The sequence below is a fragment of the Nannospalax galili genome, unplaced genomic scaffold (assembly GCF_000622305.1).
Source record: "Nannospalax galili isolate Female #2095 unplaced genomic scaffold, S.galili_v1.0 scaffold104, whole genome shotgun sequence".
NCBI lineage: Eukaryota > Metazoa > Chordata > Mammalia > Rodentia > Spalacidae > Nannospalax > Nannospalax galili.
Genome location: NW_008353596.1, coordinates 144107 through 162094, shown reverse-complemented (window position 1 = coordinate 162094; position 17988 = coordinate 144107). Strand labels below are relative to the sequence as shown.

Sequence of the window (17988 nt, the reverse complement as noted above, 5' to 3'; positions counted from 1 at the left end):
AAAAACAGCTCTAATTTTGTTTTTTAAAAATATATAAGTATATTTACCTGCCGGATTATAAGTGTACAGTTCTGTTCCAGTAATGAAAGAACACAATTACTGACCCCAGGAAGCCCCCTCCTCTCCCTGCATTCCATTCCTTCTTAGGTTCCTTTAGATTGACTGTTTCTCAAATTCTCATCACCAAAGTAGCTCCTAGAGATACAGATTCTCATTTGTTTCCTGGTTCTTTTCAATTAGGAAGTTAGAGGCTGCCTACATTCCCAGTCAGCAGGGCCAGCAATGTAAGAGAACACAGTGAAATGTTGGGACCTCATTTAAAAGTACTGAAAATTGGGGTCCTTTAAAGCAAGGAACTCTGTATGATGAAGCAGGTCACATGCACAGGAGCTGGTCCTGCTGGCTGGTGACCACCACACTCATACTATAAGTGTTTAGGAAACATGTATCTGACAGAAAGCAGAAAGCTCAAAGCTGGGACTCTCAAAAGAGCACTTTGTACATGGGAACCTGGGATTCCACCTCTTTGATGATCCACAATAATCTCCTGGTCAGGCCTCCAGGGGGTGGTGGTGAGTTTGTGAAATTATTCAAAGCAGGCTGAGCAGCCCCATCCTGGCTAACTTAACTAGGTCTCAGTGAAGGCAAGAAATGAACTTTATACTCTCACCAGGCTAAAGGTAAGAAAGGAAGAATTCTAGAGTTTGAAGACTACAGAAGTGTGTACGTTTGGGAGGGGGGGGGTGCGTACACACACACACAACTGTGTTTTCTCTACTTCATCTCTTCTCTTCTTTCCTTAAAGAATTCAGCCTGTGGCCACTAGAGGTCTATTCTTTTCACATGGTAGCTGCTGTGCAGTTTGTTCGGCTTTTTATTTATTCCTACGTGAGCAGACCCACTACACTTCTTGCATATGAACAGTGAATATTACAACATAAAGGGTTTCTTTTTCCTTCGTTTGGAGTTATTTTGCTGCTGGTAGAAACCTGGCTCATTGTGCAAGGAAGGAGGGGACATCCTCTGCAGGTAATTCCACTGCTTTGAGGTAAGAGACATGCGAAGGTTTGATTCTGTGTGTGTGATCGATGATCTTGGAGAAGAAAATGCTGTCATCTCTTGGACAACAGTTTACTTTGAAAGCTTTGGCTTAAATGAGAGCTGGGATTGTGAGCTTGTGTGGGTGTGGGTGGCAGTGTGTGATGAAAATCCACCATTGTCAGAACTGCAGGCTGCCCCAAATGCACAGATACGGAATGCTTGTTATTTCCAATGGCTTGATTTGAATCGGAAGGGGAGAAAAAATGCATAAAAACAAACCCTAGAGCTTAAGTTTCTTGGAATTGCCTTGAAAAGACTGTGTTCTCTTAAGCTTTGTTTAAAGAAACTTCTCTGTTGGGTTTTTCTTTAATGAAAAAAGAGACGTTTTCTATTCCTCATTAGAGTGACTGTTTTATGAAAGAAACCATTATCGTATTATTAAAAGTCAGTGTGTTGGAGTTCACAGATCAATCACAATTACTTTTGCCAGCTTGGTAAATTTCTTTGTCCTGAACTGCACATAGAAAAGCCCAGCTGGGTGCCTTGTAGTAAGATTTGTAGTGCACTGTGACTGAAGTTTGGACAAGTTACCTGCATTTGCCTGTTAATCCAAAACGACCATATTTTACTTCCAACTGGAAGCATCCTGGTTTCCCAGCACTGTGCCTAGAGCACTTTGGTATCCAGTCCTTTGGAGATCACACAGATGTGACCCATGGATACCTGAAATGGAGCGACATGCCAGCAGCAGGTCACCAAAGGCTTTTCTCTGTCATTTGATTGAATATACACACACGCTTTGTCAAGCAATCAGAGAATGATGGGGTCACATTGTGCTTCTCTGATGGATAGCCCTTTTCCAATAGTGTCTTCAAAATGGCAATTGTGTCTTAGCCTCTCCCTTTCCACAAGTTTGAGATAATTTCATATCTACCATGTTTTATATGCTTAAAGGAATTGGGCTGAGAGTGACAGACTGCATTTGCCCTAGCCACTGACACAGTCCCAACATTGATAATGCTCAAACTTTATAGCATAAGAGTTCCAACTCCCAGCTCCACCAGCAATGTGGAAAAACCTCAATGCTGCATGGATTACTCGAGGGTAGTGGGATCCCCCGTAGCCTGGGCTAATCAGAACTCCCCTCTTCTTACTCCTGGCAGAAATTCTATAATCAACATATATTTACTACAAGGCATGAGGCAGCCACTCATCCATACCCAAGCAGCATGCCAGGTGTCTAGATAGGAAATTGCTTCTTAAAACAGAATAGCAGCAGGACTTGCATATTAAATCCCAGAGGGAAATTGAATTCGAGACTCTGGTGCAAACCAGGCAGAGTCACCTCGCTCCAATTGGGTAGAGTTTAAAATGTGGCTAATGAATCACAGCATGAAGAGACACAGTTTGAAACTAGGTCAAACGTGTAAAAATAAGTACAGTCATTGCAGGCACTTGGCTGATGAGGGGCTACTTGAAGCCATGAGTGGCACATAGCACCCTCTTGGTGATTCAAGACAATCAATTCTTTTAATTAAGTCAGCCCATCAGCATGCTCAGAGGTCTTGCACATCTGGGAGAGAACTGAGGCTTTAAGGGAAAACAGTCAGGGTCTCTTTACTGTGTCTTGGCAGGAGAAGAGGAGAAAACTGATAGTGTGTGTGCAACATCCATTAGTGGAGATACTGGATGATTTCAGCTCAGGTAGGAGCCCTCCCCAAATCAGTGCCCTGGCTCCTTTGCATTAAAAGTCACCATCGTATTATTATTATTATTATTATTATTATTATTATCATTATTATTGAAGATGCTGATAGTTCTGCATACAATATTCAACTTAATCATTTCGATTTAACAACCTTTAATGCAAACACACTTACATACACAGTCAGGACTCCTGCAGGGCCCAGTGAACTGAGGAAGAAACTATCATTTTCTCTGTCTTGGAGAACAAACAAAATAGGGAGAGGGGTTTGGCTGCTGGGAGGCCTCCCCCACTCACCTGAGATTAGTGGGAAAAATGAGATCGCAGAGGGAGGGAAGCAGCCAGCTCCGGGAGCTCGCTACCTAAATGCCAACATTACTATGCGATACCAGCTGGTGACATGTTGCTATAGTAACTTCAAATAATGTGCATGACCAAAATAAAATAAAATATAGAAAGCACCAAGGAGAGGAGATGAAGGAAAGTTTGAACGCTAGGGGAAGCTTAGAGGGAGATGAAAAGTTCTTTCTACGAGCCATACTTTGGAGACTAAGAGTGGTCCAATGTCACTCTCAGGCTGCTTCCCTGTTCACCCCATGTCTGCCTTGTGCTTATGTAACAGATTTTATTCTTGGACTAAACTAGTGCTGTCTGTATGGTGGATCCAGGGCTGGAGGTGGGAGGCTATGGTGTCAGGAAAAGCACGAGCTCTGAAATCCATTCATCTCAGAGCTGTCAGGGCACTGGGAGTTGTAATTTGGAGCAATCTTTGGAGCAGCTGAGGTGTGGTGTGTGTTCTCTTGTAGCAACTGCCAAGTCTTGGGTGCAGTGCAGGGTGTCAGGGGTGCAGCAAGGTGGCCAAGGCTGTGCTCTGAGGAGCCTACATCTGATGCTGCCAGAATGTAAAGCTAAGAGCAGGGGCCTGGGAGCCAGGCAGTCAGGGCTCAGATCTCAGCTCTCTACCTTTAACTAGTCTTATGACCTTGAGCAGACTCTTGTCCCTTACTTGCCTCATCAGTCCAAGAAGACCAAAAAAGGAGAAAAATCCCTCATTTAATATGGAGAAGAAAGGATTAAATTCATTTGTGTATGGGACCTTGAATGCAGAAAGCTTTCAATAAATATCTATTATTATTGTCATTTTGTTGTTTGGGTCCAGAAAAACTATGCAGATTAGCTAGTTAAAAGTCCCAACCTGCAGAGAGGAAATGATGATTTTTGTCTTCCAATAACTGACAGTACACATACCAAGCGTGCCCCATCAAAGCTTGGCACCTACAGCTCAGTGCCCTTCAACTCTGAGCAGCCTTTGGTTAACATGTCTCAAGTCCAACTGTTTAGTAAATGGAGTATGTGCCTCTTGGAATAGAGCATGCTGGGAGATTTCTTTTAGTTGGGGACAGCTGCTGGAAGGTAGGAAAAATGACTACAGTACCCAAATTGTTCACAAGCATTTGATACAATGTATATGTGGAAAATTAAATCGCCCCTGCTGTTTGGCTTTAGAGGCACCTGTCTTTCTGTGCCTGTCACTGTGCCACCAGTCCTGCTGTATGGCTGTATGGTAGAGTAAATCCAATCCCTTTCCTTCTTCAGAAAGTGGCTTGATGAGCACAGGTCCAGGTGTCTTGTGTGATCTGCTCCATGTCACGGGCAGAACATCATGGGAGAACAGAGAGGTACCGCCTGGATGCTGTGGCACTGGCTGCATCCTAGTATGACCCATCTCTACAACATGGTGACTTCAGGAGGGTTGGAGGTGTGCACCCTGCCTGACACTGTGGATGTTAATGATAAATCAGCTCTCTAGATAAACCAGGGCCAGAACTGCAGGCAGTGTCTCCTCAGTGAGTGATCTTTACTGACAAGGAATGGGGGGAGTCCTGACAAGGCTGCTTTGAACCACGGCTGGAAGAGGAGCCGGTATTTGTCACACACTCTTCCCTTGAAACTAACACTGCTGATCCTGGTTGGAGCCTAGGTCTGCTTATGAGAGCACATTAAATTTTCCACAGGGGGCTTTGGGGTGTTTTAGCACAAGGGAAGGTGGGAGGAAAGCAGATCCCATTCGTTCATTCGTTCATTCCTTGTTCCTAGGGATCTATGTTGATCATCTCCCAAGACTCCCCAGACTTCACATGCAGTCAACCTTATAAGGCCATTTTACAGATGAGGAGAGAGGCACGACCTGCCTTGACAGACATTTAGTATGTGGTGGCATAGGAATTACACTCTGTATATTTTCACAGATCTACTGCACCTTCTGTGTCGGCGCCGTCCAGCAGAGAACAGCTTTCCTTTATTCACGGTTGTGTTGCGAGGATCTAAAATTGAACTTGCATATTTCATGAGATCAATAAATATTGATAGAGATTGAGGTAATCATAGCTTTCCCTATCTCTAAAACAATATTACGGGGACCCTCCTTCATAAACTGGAAAATTAGAGTCATGCACTAATCATCTTTGACTTAGCAGAAGCCAGAAAGCCAAGAATTTTTGTCCTAACTTGGTCATTCTATCAAGTCCAAATGAGGTGACCCTTTAACGTATTCCTTGATTCAACAAGTATTTCTTGAGCATCTACTATGTGCCAGGTATGGTTCTAGGTGCTAGAGTTACAGCCCTGAACAGAATTATCAAAGGGATTACTCTTAAGCTCTCAACCCTGGGTGGGTAAAGCTGGAAACAGGAAGACATACCTTTAATAAGCCAACACGAGATCATTTTATACAGTGGTTTGTGCTATTAATGAAATATTAGAAGACAGTGGGTGGTAAGACGGGAGGTGACCTACATTGGACTGAGTGGACAGTGGTAGCCTCTTGGAGCTGATGTTTGAGGGAGAATCTGAATGAAGGGAATGGACATGCAAGAATCTAGAACAGCATTGAGGGGGCAAGTGAAGATGCAAAGACCCTGGGGATGGGTTTGGGGAGTCTGATGAATGAAGGCCAGGAGGATTAGAACCCATGAAGATGGGAAGGGAAAGCATAAAGTGAGGTCAGAAAGGCAGGCAGGGGCTAGATTCCAAAGGCCCATGAGGATCAGGAACAAGAGTTTGGATTTTCTCCTAGTGTAACTGGAAACTCTCAATTTGGGTTTTAACAAGCTTGTTCCAGCTACTATAGGCCACAAGGCCCATGTTTCAGCAGCAGTTTCCATGTCTTACATATAATCCCATTTCCAAGAAGCTACTCAAATGCTGATTCCAGGGTCATGGAATCATCAACCTGTAAATGATGTTTTAAGCACTGGCCCTTCCTGGTTCCTGGTGTTGTCCCTCAGTCCTTAGCAAGTGTTCCTCACTAAATGGTTATCTCACAGCAAAATCTGGTCCTCCTTCTGTGGGAGGACACATGGACTCTAGTTTGACATCAATTTCATTTGTCTTCAAGTTCAGTGTGCTCAGCTCCCTGTTGTTCATTGCTGAATAAGCAGAAACCTGCTCCTGGCTGCTCTCAGTCTCTAATTAAAGCCACGAGAGTTTGGTGGATTCACCTGAGAAGCCAGCTTGCTGGGAACCAGGCTGTTGCTCAGCTCTACTTTTTTTCTAAACAGAAGATAATTTTTCTAACTTCATCCATGAAGGCACGGGCAGGGAGGATCACAAAGGCGACTACAAAGGAACAATTTCAGAAACAAAGAAATTATTCTGTGTACGTACCAACAATGGGTTTCCAAGTTTCATATTAAATGTCCTAAGCAAGGTTGTACTAGAAAGTTCTGAACAATATAGCATAGCCCTCAGCTCACACCTCCTCAAGAAAAATCAAACCAGGAACACTGATAGGGTTTGGAGCTCTGGGTATGTATCCCGAGGGATCCCTGTCTTCTCCTGAAAACATGTTCATCTGCGTTAAAAATCACTCAAAGGCACACCCTCCATAGGAAAAGGTGTCACAAAGAAATGCTAAGTCTCAGACAGGACAAACTGTGTGCTAAATGACAGTAATAATAGCTACCATTTAAAGAACAGCATGTTCGATACTGTGCTAAGCTCTCTATTTCTCCATCTGGAAGAACTGTTTATAGGGTCACAGCAAGGAAAGAAAGAACTAGAAGGAAAGCAAGCTATTATTGGTCAGACATTTATGTGGCAGATAATGGTGAAAAATATATCATAATGTTCAAAGCAGCCGACACTTGCTGGGCCAATCCCGGCATATGCTGTAACTCTTTTACCAATGAACAGTAGGTATCGGCAGTATTATTTGTGCCTTACAATGAGGAAGCCAAGGAGTAGGGATGTGATGCGACCTTCCTAGGGCAGCTCGACTTCAGTATGTTTTTGTTTTCCTTTTTTTTTTAAAAAAAAAAAAGGACTATTTTTTTGTAAACATGAAATAATTTTATTGTAATTAAGATTAAGCAATATTTCAAAACTCAGTGAAGTGAAACAATGCAGAATTTTATCTTAACATCACTGCCAGAGAACTCTTGGCTATCAAGAGACCTCATTCTAGGCCTCTTCCCTGCTCCTATAGAAATAGAGGGAGGGAGGGAGGGAGAGATAAATACTGTCTACTCTCATGCATTTATGTAGGATTGCTGAGTGGGGCTGGCTTCATGATATAGACAGGCAGGTCAGTCATAGGAAAAGCACAGCTACACAGACAACCAGCTGCTTAATGATAGGCTCCATGGCTTTCAGAATCTCCTGATTGCAGGTTCCCCTGAGGACACCTCTCTGTCATCTGCACCCCTTTGGGATCTTCACACAGGGAGAAGTTCTGTGTGTAGCACTAATGCTGCATAGTAAAAAAATATGTCTTTCACGCACTAGTAGCACCACTGTGACACACTGGTCAAATGCATCCCGGGATCCAGTCCCAGATTTCTTTGACATGTTCTGGAACTTTGCACAAGTAAATGGGGATTTGAATACCAACTCTAGAACCACAGGGAGGACGGAGTCAGAAGCCACAGGCAGGGGGTCCTTCTGAAACCTGGCACATACATCATCAAAGAAGTCTCTTGCAATGCCCAGCCTCAGGCCCTTCCTGGTTACCTGGGAACAATGTGTTGACCAGCCTGGGTTTACTTATGGTTGAGAGGTGGAGGGTGATTTAAACTTCCCTGCAAATCCGGGTTCTGGTTCCGCACTGCGGATGAGGATTTACAGTGTCTCCCTGCTTTTCCTTTGGCAAAAGCTTTACTTTAAAGGAACAAAGGGGTAGGAAGAGATATTCACAGGCAGCCAGGCCAGACAAGAGTTTTCAGTAGGGAAGACTACACTGTGGATAAAAAGATTTCCTCATTTGGTCTCTTCACACTTTCTCTGTGAGGACTGCAGAAGAGCAAAGATGGTCTCTTGCTTCTTACTTTAAACTTCAATCTCAAATGAGTAGCTAGGCCTTTCCAGTGCCTCCTTCTACCTTCCCCCAAATCTTGTTCATTCCTGCTTCAAGAGAGCTGCTGTTTCAGGACACTCAGGTACCAGGAGCTGGTGGCCACTTACTGGGTGTGTGGGGAAGGTAGCCCCATTTGAAAATGGCATTACTCAGCTCTGCAGTGATAAACAGAAACAAGAACACACTAGAGTGGGGTTCTCACCAGGATCCAGGAAATTCCCCCTTCCCATGTATTTGCTCATTCCCAATTACTCAATCAGAAAATACTTTCTTAGTCTGTCATCTGTATCTATCTGTAATCTATGTCATTTATCATCTTCATCATCAATCTGTCACTCATCTGAATATCTTCTATCATTTATCTATCTTTCATCTATCTGTTTCTATTATGTATTATCTATCATCATCAATCATTTGAATATCTATCTTCTATCATTTATACATCTGTCAACCTATAATCTATCTATCTGTCATTTATCTATCATCGATCAATCAGTCCTCTATCAATGGTTCTCAGCTGGAGGACATTTTTCCCCTGAAGGGTATGTAACCACCTAGAAATTTTTGTAGCTGTCGTAAGTGAGGAAGCGGGTTGCTTCTGATGGTTAAAAAAATTCTGCAATACATGGAAAATCCCCCAAAGAATGACGCAGTCCAAGATGTCACCAGCACCATTATTAAGACACTCTGGTCTATGTAGAGATGCATCATGATGCTGAGCGACAAGTATAGAATGAATGCTGTGGGTAGTGTTTGCCCTAGGCTTTTAGGAAGCCAGGACAGAAGTAGGTTAGAGCTATTCAGGGACATTTTCACAGAGCATGTAGATTTGAAGAGGAGCAAGGTTGAGAGAGATGAAGCTAAGAATGGGAGATGACATCTTAGATCTATAACAGAGAATACTTTTCATCTTATAATATGATTAATTTAATTGATTGGTAGTGACCGCCTAGAGACTTGTGTTGGGAATGAGTCTAAGGCCAAGTCTTAGCTCAGCAGGAAAGGCTGTGATGATCGATTAGTGATGTCTGCCAGAGGCTGGCAAGGGGAGTTGACAGTACATATGCTGAGAAATTGCTGTCCCATTTTGAGGCCTTGGAACAGAATGAGGACAGAAGCAGAGGTGGGTCTGAGCAAGGGGTTTTGCTACTGCAGAAGTTCACAGAGGGAGATCATGAGAGATGTCTGGAGGGGTGACTGTGGAAGGGCCGGGAATACCACCAGGCTCAGAGCGCAAAGCTCAATCTGCAGGTAATGGGATGGCGTGCTGGCACCTGCCTACTGTGTTGCCTCTGGGCCAGCTCTGCTGACAAGGTCTAGAGCACTAAAGAAAGCTACTCAAAGTCCTTGTGCCTCATTTCTATAAAGGGAGTGCTATTTCATCTGTTAACAGTAGAAACTGGCAGGATCGTCAGGTTTCAGCTCTCATGACGCTGATCCCAATGATGAAAACACTCCTACAAAGCTGAACTCAGAGGTGATTGTTTGAAAAGCTGACTCTGAGGGTTCACAGTAATGAGTTCTTGCACAGCCCTTTTGGATGGAGCATACCTGCTAATGTCCTGGCTCAAGGCGGAGGGGCAAGAATGGATACCCATTCCTGGGGCTCCTGTACCAGATGATCCTAGCTTGGACCTCATTCTGCCAAGAAACCTGAGGCTTCCTGTTGGGCCCTGGTTCCCCACAGGCAGGTACCTTTCCTGGCACTGGCCACTCTGCTCTGGGTACCATATTTCATCCATTCATTGCTTTGCAAGTTATAAATGACATCATACAAATCTTGCCCCTTCCTCTCCCTCTTCTCACCTCTCACCTCATCAATTTTTATTTGTCCTGCTCCCCCATTCTTTAGAATGGCCGCAGCATCCTCCTATAACTGTCCTCTGCAGCCTGTGTTAGCTGCCTGCACACTCCTGCCCCCATCACTATTAATAAAGGTGACACTGCAGCTTGGCATGGCTGCAAGGCCTCCTCCACCTGCCTCACCCTCCTCCTAGGAGTGGAACACTCCCTGGCCACAGACCTAGCTTGGAAGCTTCTTCTGCACCCAGCTCCCATCCCTGTGCTCCGATTGACACTCAATTAAAGAAAAAGCAAGTAACACAATGAAAAATGCCATCGAGAGAACTGGCCTGGTGGCGCCCAGATATCAGATCAACTCACTAAAGCCTCATATCTACTAATTCCATCTAGAAAAGAAAAAAGATGTCAGAGTTGTCTGGACTGATTTGTTCCATAAATCCCCTGCTGACTCTTTTGCCCTGGCAGGCTGCAGAAATTCTGGCAAAAGTCTAATCGACATTAAAGCTTAGCATTAGAGAGGTGATGGGGAGAGTGTTCCTTGGAAGCTATCCTGCAAACCAGATTCTTTGTAGCACAGGAGAAGACAGAGCCCAGAGAGGCTTGGCGGTTTCCCTAACATCACACTGAAAGTGGCAGAGCTGAGAGTGAAAGGCAGGTGTTTGATCTACCCTCTTACATCCATTCTACAACCTTCCCACCCTCCAAACAGTGGTTCTCTGACCCTCCAAGCTCACACAAAAACTATGACTATTCTTTCCTAGACTGATATGAGCCAAGGAGGTGTCTTGATAGCCAAAATGAATGGACCTCAATGCATAATTAAGCCTGATACTTGAGATAGATATTCTCTATTTTCTTCACTACATAGGTCTCCAAGCTTGAGGCAGAATAAGCGGCTGTTGAACACCAATTTCATCTTTCAAAAAATTGAATAATTGCTTCTGTGGACCACTGTTCATCTTGTTTGTTCTATTACACTCTGTGCTCAGTATCTGAATCTGGCTGAGAACATCAAGTTCAAAACCAAACAATTGACCACCGAAGTCTCCCTGTGGAATGACGGTTGTGTGAAAGTGCATCTGAAGGGCCAGGGGGCAGGAATGGTGGGGTGGGCTGTAGGAGGCTTCCCTGGCTTCCGGGAAACTGCAGAAATGCTTTGCTTAATCAGTCCCATGTTCTAAAAACATTTGAACATACAACCAGCATGTCCAGACCATAAGAGTTTGCATATGATCCTGAGTCTCTGGATTCTGCTGGGCACTGGAAGGTCTGGTGATATCAGGTTGCATTCCCACAGGACAGCCTAGGAGCCCCCCCTCACCTCCTGAAGGGATGTGAGGACACACCCTTTCCAGGTGGCCAAAGCTGTCCTCATGCAAAGTGACCAGTCCATCATAGTGTGTGTGGGACCATCCAGTTTTTGTGCTGCCTTGTGAGCCAGGAAGCCCCTCAGTCCCAGACAATCCAAGACAGCTGGCCCCTCACCCAGCTGTCTCATTCATGTTACCTGCCAGACTCTCATGGGCACCATCCATGTGACCCCTTCCAGTGGCCTCCTCCTGCTCATACACTACATTCAATGTGGCCCACTATTTGGATCTGGCTGCCCAGTCTCTGCACTCTCTACTACAGGCATCTCTTCTCTTCCTCAGCATCCACAGCCCCTCTCTTCAGAGGCAGCAACTCATTGTAAAGAGATGCAATGTTGTTCCCTCCTCCCAGAAGCCTTCCACCTGACTCGTATCTCCAGCAGACTAACTGCCATCCCCACAATTACACTCAGTTCCTCCTCTTTCTATTGACTCATCACTAGGAACAGGGTATTAAGTCAGTGAACCCTGGGTGACCTTCCCACTAATTCAGACAGGGTCCCCAAAACGGGAAAATTGTACAACTTAAGGTGGAGACCTGGCTTCTCTATGGCTGTGGGCTTTGTGCTGGATTTGTCAAAATGAACAATCAGCACATCCCACAAATATAAGAACCAGCTGTGTGGTAACATTGAATATTCTAAAGTCAGAACATTTGGGACTCATGAACAGTGCCATCCAAGTCTCCTGTCTGCCTGTGGTACCTTAGTCACATGTTCATGTATCTGTCTCCATCACTCCTGGCAAAACTCCAGAGCAGGGACCTTCTGTCTAACCTCATGTCCTCTGTGCTTGGTCCACAGCAAGCGCTTAGGAAAGATTTGCGTAGTGACTGGGTGAGTGTGGGAGTCTCCGTGAGTACTGAACTCCCATCACAAAGGCTCAGAGAACTCTAATTTGGTGCCATTTTAGAAAGAAAAAGGTCTTCTGGGTTGTCCCAGCATCCCCAGGGCCTCTGGAGCTTGGCTGATCTCTGTGAACAATATTGGAACAGCCAGTTTGTGACTGACGTCAAGTTCATGTTCGTTGGGCCAGTTCTTACAAGATCGTAAAATTATTAAGTACTCATAGTTCTAGGGTCTTCTTGATAAATAAGGGAAAGCCCAGAAGAGTTTTCTCTCACTAAAGGCCCCCCCCTTCCGTCTCCTTCCCCCACTTCCCTGCCCTCCCTATCACCAAGCTCTGGAGGTTTAGAAATTTGTCTTGCATTTGTTATTTCATCCCTCTTATTCTCACTATAGTGAGAGCCACTATCATCACTTTCTGGGTTAAATAATGATCCCTCAGTTTCTAGGAGGCTCCCTGCCCCCACTCTGCCTCCTTCCACCTTGTCTCCATGCTACAGTAGAGTGAGATGTCTCTACAATGCTCTCACTCTGGTGTCAAGCCTTCGAGTCCCTCTTCTTGCAGGACCAAGAAATCAAGCGTCTTAGCTTGTGTTCCTTCTGCCTGATCTTTCAAGCGATCACACCCTTTCCCTTTGTTGCCTCACTTCTTCCACTCTTTCCTTTAAATGCTCCCGTCAGCTGCCGAGAACACATCCTGATTGTCCTCTGGCGTGCACTTCCTGATCATTTTCTGACCACTTCTGACATCCTGTATCAGCACTGTTCCTTTTTCCAGAAACCTGCTCATCAGTCCGGAAACCTGCTCATCAGTCCAGCCTTGGCCCCTCTCCCCCACATCCCCTTCTGAATTATTTTCCTGATCACCTCCACTGAACTTCAGGTCTCATATGAGAAGTCATTTCCTCATGGCTTCTGTGACTGGGTTGGGGACTTTCTTCTGTTACCTACTTCCCTTGGCCCCAGGGATAAGCTGTGGTCCTGCCCTACCCTCTTCCTGTCTCTCTATCCTTAGTGCTTAGTACAGTGCCTGGCACACAGGAGGCACTTGACCATGAACTCATTGAATGAGGTACCTGCTTTCAGTGGAAAGAGTTAGGGTACAGAGGAGGCAGGTATACCTCCATGGCATGGGCTACTTTGGCATGGATCTAGCTTGAAGAGATGCACAGGTTCCTTAAAAGAATTAGTCCAAAGTCTGGTCTGTCCTGACAAGCCACTTCCTCCATTGGGTGATAGCTTTCCTGAGTGGAAAGGGCTGTAGCTTCTGGAGTCCTGGCCATGTTTTTCTAGATTTACATATGGACATATGATCAGGAGGCCATGATCTCATCTCTGGTCCTAGAACATGCCTGTACACCCCAGACAGGTTGCTTCCCCTCTCTGGTTCTCCTTTACAGTGTAAAGGAATGTAACCAGCACCTTCTCTTTATGTGGAGATTTGGGTCCCCCATGGCTGCATGTGTATCCATTTCCCTCAGTGACTAGCTGTGCAAGCCTGTGTAAGTTATGTTGATTCTAGAAGGGTGTTGCTGATTGCGTGTGACCACATGCAACAGATAGCTAATACCTACATAGCGTATGTTCTCATTAAATGGTGACAATTAAGAATATGGGCATTGTTGTATACCTATCAACAAGTTCTGTGGTAAAACTACATAGAAGCAGCTAAGATTTGGGGCTCTCTAACTCTGAGTCAGTCCTTCCTGAAAAAAATAAAATGCTGGCTTCATACCTCTGTAAACTACTATGGCCTTGTCATGAAGCATCCAACACAGCTGATACCACGCTATAATTAAGACAATAAATGCTTATCACACTGAATCAAGTCACCAATTTTGCTCCTGCATAGCAGGATTATAGGTTTCATTTCTTAATTTTTAAGGAAGGCCTTACAACTCCAGAGTATCATCTGATGCATGCTATCATTTCAAGATTATAGCACATGAACAGAGAGATGTCCCTGTCCTTCTGTGGTTAGCTGATTGTCCCCTGAGGACTTTTAGGACTCCCATGAGCCCATGGGCCTCAGCTGGCAGAAGGACAAAGGAATGTCTTTCCAAGGAATGCTCACTGTTCTTGGCATCCACTTCCCACACAGGAACTACTCAGGCCATCACCTTAGCAGCTGGTTGGAGCAAGCAACACACAGAAAGTGGGAATCGAGAGGCTTGATTCTAGTTCACACGTTTTATAGTGAACATGCTGAAAAGTCTTGGGTAAATTTCTTTTCCTCTCTAGTTTCCCTCATCTGTAAGATCATGAAATGCCCCAGGATTCAGGATTCTAAATTACAAATGTCTACAATTCATGCATTAAATGTTGATCCTTTTCTTTGCTGGTTCCTTGGTTGACTTTGGGTCATGAGGTCATGGTTTGCAAGTGGTACTACAACAGAACACCCTGCTACCCTCCTCTGTAGATGTCAGGATGTTGTGATGGTTGTTGGTGGCTGTCAACCTGATACCACCTTGAACTACTTCAGAAGAGTCTCTCAGTGAAGAACACTGTCTACCTCGGGTTGACCTGTAGGGGATTGTCTTAAGTTAATTGACATGACAAGACCCAGTCCAGTGTGGGTGGCACTATTCCCTCGGCAGGGAATCCAGCACAGTGCAGGAGTAGAGAAATCTGTACAATAGCAACAGAAATGAAACCAGGACAGATATCTAGTGTTCCCTGAGTGACTCAGGGCTGGGAGTACTGATCATCAGGGCCATGAGCTCCACAAGCAAGGCTGAACAAGGCAGACCTGACTCTCAGGCTAGCAGGCTATGTGATCTTAGGCAAGGTATATAAACACAGTGAACCTCAGTTTTCTCATTTGCTAAGCATTTCTGAGTAGGAAATGAAGCAGTACAGGGGAACATAGTTCCTTCTACTCCAGGTGTGGCCATCTACCACAGGCAACAAGCACCAGAAACTTGTGAGAAATGCAGAATCACAGGCACCAGTCCTGACCTCAGGAATCAGAATCTAATTCTAAAGCCTGCAGGTGATATTAAGTCCCTTGAAGCTTGAATAGCATTGATGAAACACACAGTAGGTATTCAATAAAGTGTTAACTCTTGATCAGTGCTGACATACCGTGTGCAAAGTCAGGAAACATGGGCCCCTAGCATAAAGACTAGCACATGGTACGACTTGACTATGCCTTTGGGGATTGAATGAATACATTAAAAAGGGAATCAGATCTTTATTATCTTGAAGAGCTCATGGTCCAGGAGGAAATGCAGACACGAGCCCCACTACGCAAAGGAATAAAAATACTGAACAATGGTGGCCCATCTTCATCTGCATACTTGCCATGTGTCAAACATGTGTCAAGCAAGGCACAAACATCCCTCCTGTCAGTCATCGCAACTACACTGGAAAGTAGAAGCTTCTATGCCCCCCTTTAATTAACAAGGGAACTTTGACTCAAAATGTTAAGGTAGCTTGTCCAAACCACTCTCAGCTGACAAGACTTAAAGATGGGGTTGGGGATTTAGCTCAGTGGTAGAGCGCAAGGCCCTGGGTTCGGTCCTCAGCTCCGAAAAAGAGGAAAAAAAAAAAGACTTAAAGATAGGACAGCCTTAGCGTGACCACTCTGCAGGATGCCCCAGGGAGAAGCAGCACTAGGTATGATTTTGATTTGACTTTGACCATGGACCTCTCAAGGGTAGCACTGTCTCTGGATGCTGAGAGGAGACGCAGCAGGATGCCCCACAGGCAGGAAGTTGGGTTGCTATTCCCTGCAAAAGAGCTGGCCACAGGGCTGCCTCCTCCCTGAGCCACTTGTCTGACACAGTTCAATGAGTCTGGCTGCCCCTGCCCAGGCCTCTCTCCTATGCTTGGACATTTTACTTGCAAATACATCCAGCAGATGATACCAGGCTCTCAGTGACAATCCAAGCAACAGAGAGAGAGAAAAAAACCAAAAAACAAAAAACTAAACTCAGAGTGGATGCAGAACCACTTTCTGAAAACTATGAAATAAGTCAGTTAGGGAGTCCTAACCTAGAAGTCCTGAGCTCCAAGCTAAAGAGCAGCTGTGCCCAAGGACAGGCTCAAGGTCACCAGAGATAAAGTATGTAATGTCACACCCCTGGGTCTTCTTCACCAGATAGACTAGCAAACTGAAAATTTGCATCACAATCATGTTTTGGTCAATATAATTTCACCCCTCAATATAACATGGTAGATGACAGGGCACCTGAAGGAAGTATCTGTTTGTGCCTTGACCTTGCTGGGTTTTCCCTTCTCTTCTCCCTATTCTCATCCCTTCATTTCCATAGGGGTTAGACTTTGTTCACTCCCCCAGCACTGATTCTCTTGGTGTGTCTCTCTGATCTATAGTAGCAACATCACTTGGGTATCTGTTTAGAACACACACACTCTCTCTCTGGCCTCATCTCAGACTCACTGAATCTGAGCCTCTGGGAGTAGGTCCTTCCCTATAATCTGTGATTAATGAGGCTGGCAGTGGAGAGGTCTCTGATGGATGTTCAGGTTGGACATCCAGTGCCTCAGAGAGCTTCAGAATAAGCATCTCCAGAGAGCAACATTTATAAGTGGAAGAAAGAGGGACAAGTAGAGCTAGCATGGAGGACACAAGAGCCTGATCCCTAAAGCCTGTAATCCTAGCACTTAGGAGGCTAAAGCAGAAATATAGCTACCACACGGGGGCCAGCCTGGGCTACACTGTGAGACCCTATCTCAAAGAAACAGACAAAAAGGACTCCCAAGACTTGGAGAGGGGTGAGGAGTAAGATTATACATAGCAAAGCACTCATGTCATGCCCATGCCCCTGGACCTGTGCACAATGTGGAAGTATTAAGAGGTGATGGATGAACACAAAGGATTGAGAAAGCTTACCAAGGGCCCATTTTAGTGGATGCTATTGTGTGTTACAGCAGTGTTGTTCAAACTTCAAGGGGCCTGGTACCTGCCTGCAGAATTTAGAATTAGATTCTGATTCCTGAGGTCTGGGCTGGTGCTTAAGAGCTTGCACAAGCTTCCAGGTGATGAACACTCTTGGAGAAGGAGCTGAACTGTCCTCGCTGTCTCACTTACTCATCATGAACCTTTTCTAACGAAGAAATGGAGGTTCGTGGGGTTTCCTACATGTCAAGATACCTTTGATACACCTATGACAGCTGGCTCTTGATCTCACCCCTACCTAACCAGTCTGTGCTCTTACAGATATGCACATCTGGACAATGACCATATCAACAAGAGTATGGCGGGCTAATGAGAGGGTTTGTCCATGGATGCTTTTCAGAAAACAGGCCCCCAGGGACTTCTGTGTGTTCTCAGGGTGGGGAGGGCCAGAATAGCGCCAAATGAAGGGCTGAGATGGATTTCTTGTCAGTGCCAGCTGAGTCAGGTCAGGGCTGTTGTGGGTTACATTTAATTTGATTTAAAGAAAATAGGGCCTGTCATCTTCTATTTCACCAGTACATGGAGGCAAATTTATACCCACTATACCTGGGCTATCTTAATGAGGCTGGGCTAGAGGCTGGGGGCATAGATAGCCTTTTAGCCACGCTTCTGTGCTCATCCATTCTAGGAGACAAAAACACCATTGTTTCTACGACAACTGTAGCCAGTGATCCCCTCTTAAATTTTGTAGGGGGTGGGATAGGTTCCCTCAAGACTTTCATTTTAACCATCAAAATTTCAGTCAATTCTTACCCCCATGGACCTAGCATGCTGAAACTGAGAATCCAGTACCCTTTTGCCTCCATTAATACCCTTCCTCTGTTCTGGATAGTAGGAATTTTGCCTCCTCTTCAGTCTGGCTTCCTGCTCACTTTTTATTTCTGTTATCCTAACAGGAAATGGTTATTATCTTTGTTAATCCCTCTCTCTCTCTCTCTCTCTCTCTC

The 17988-nt window shown here is 45.0% G+C and overlaps 2 protein-coding genes across 2 annotated transcripts in view; one reads left to right on the top strand and one right to left on the bottom strand.

Moving 5' to 3' along the window:
* The window catches only part of Dock2 (dedicator of cytokinesis 2), a 260786-nt gene that overhangs the window by 106180 nt on the left and 136618 nt on the right, over positions 1-17988 (bottom strand). The gene's annotated exons all lie outside the window — the stretch shown is intronic.
* The window catches only part of Insyn2b (inhibitory synaptic factor family member 2B), a 109679-nt gene continuing 92606 nt past the window's right edge, over positions 916-17988 (top strand). The window contains exon 1 of the mRNA XM_008850734.3: positions 916-1048. The gene's annotated coding sequence lies outside the window, so the exon portion shown is untranslated. The remainder of the gene's footprint in view (positions 1049-17988) is intronic.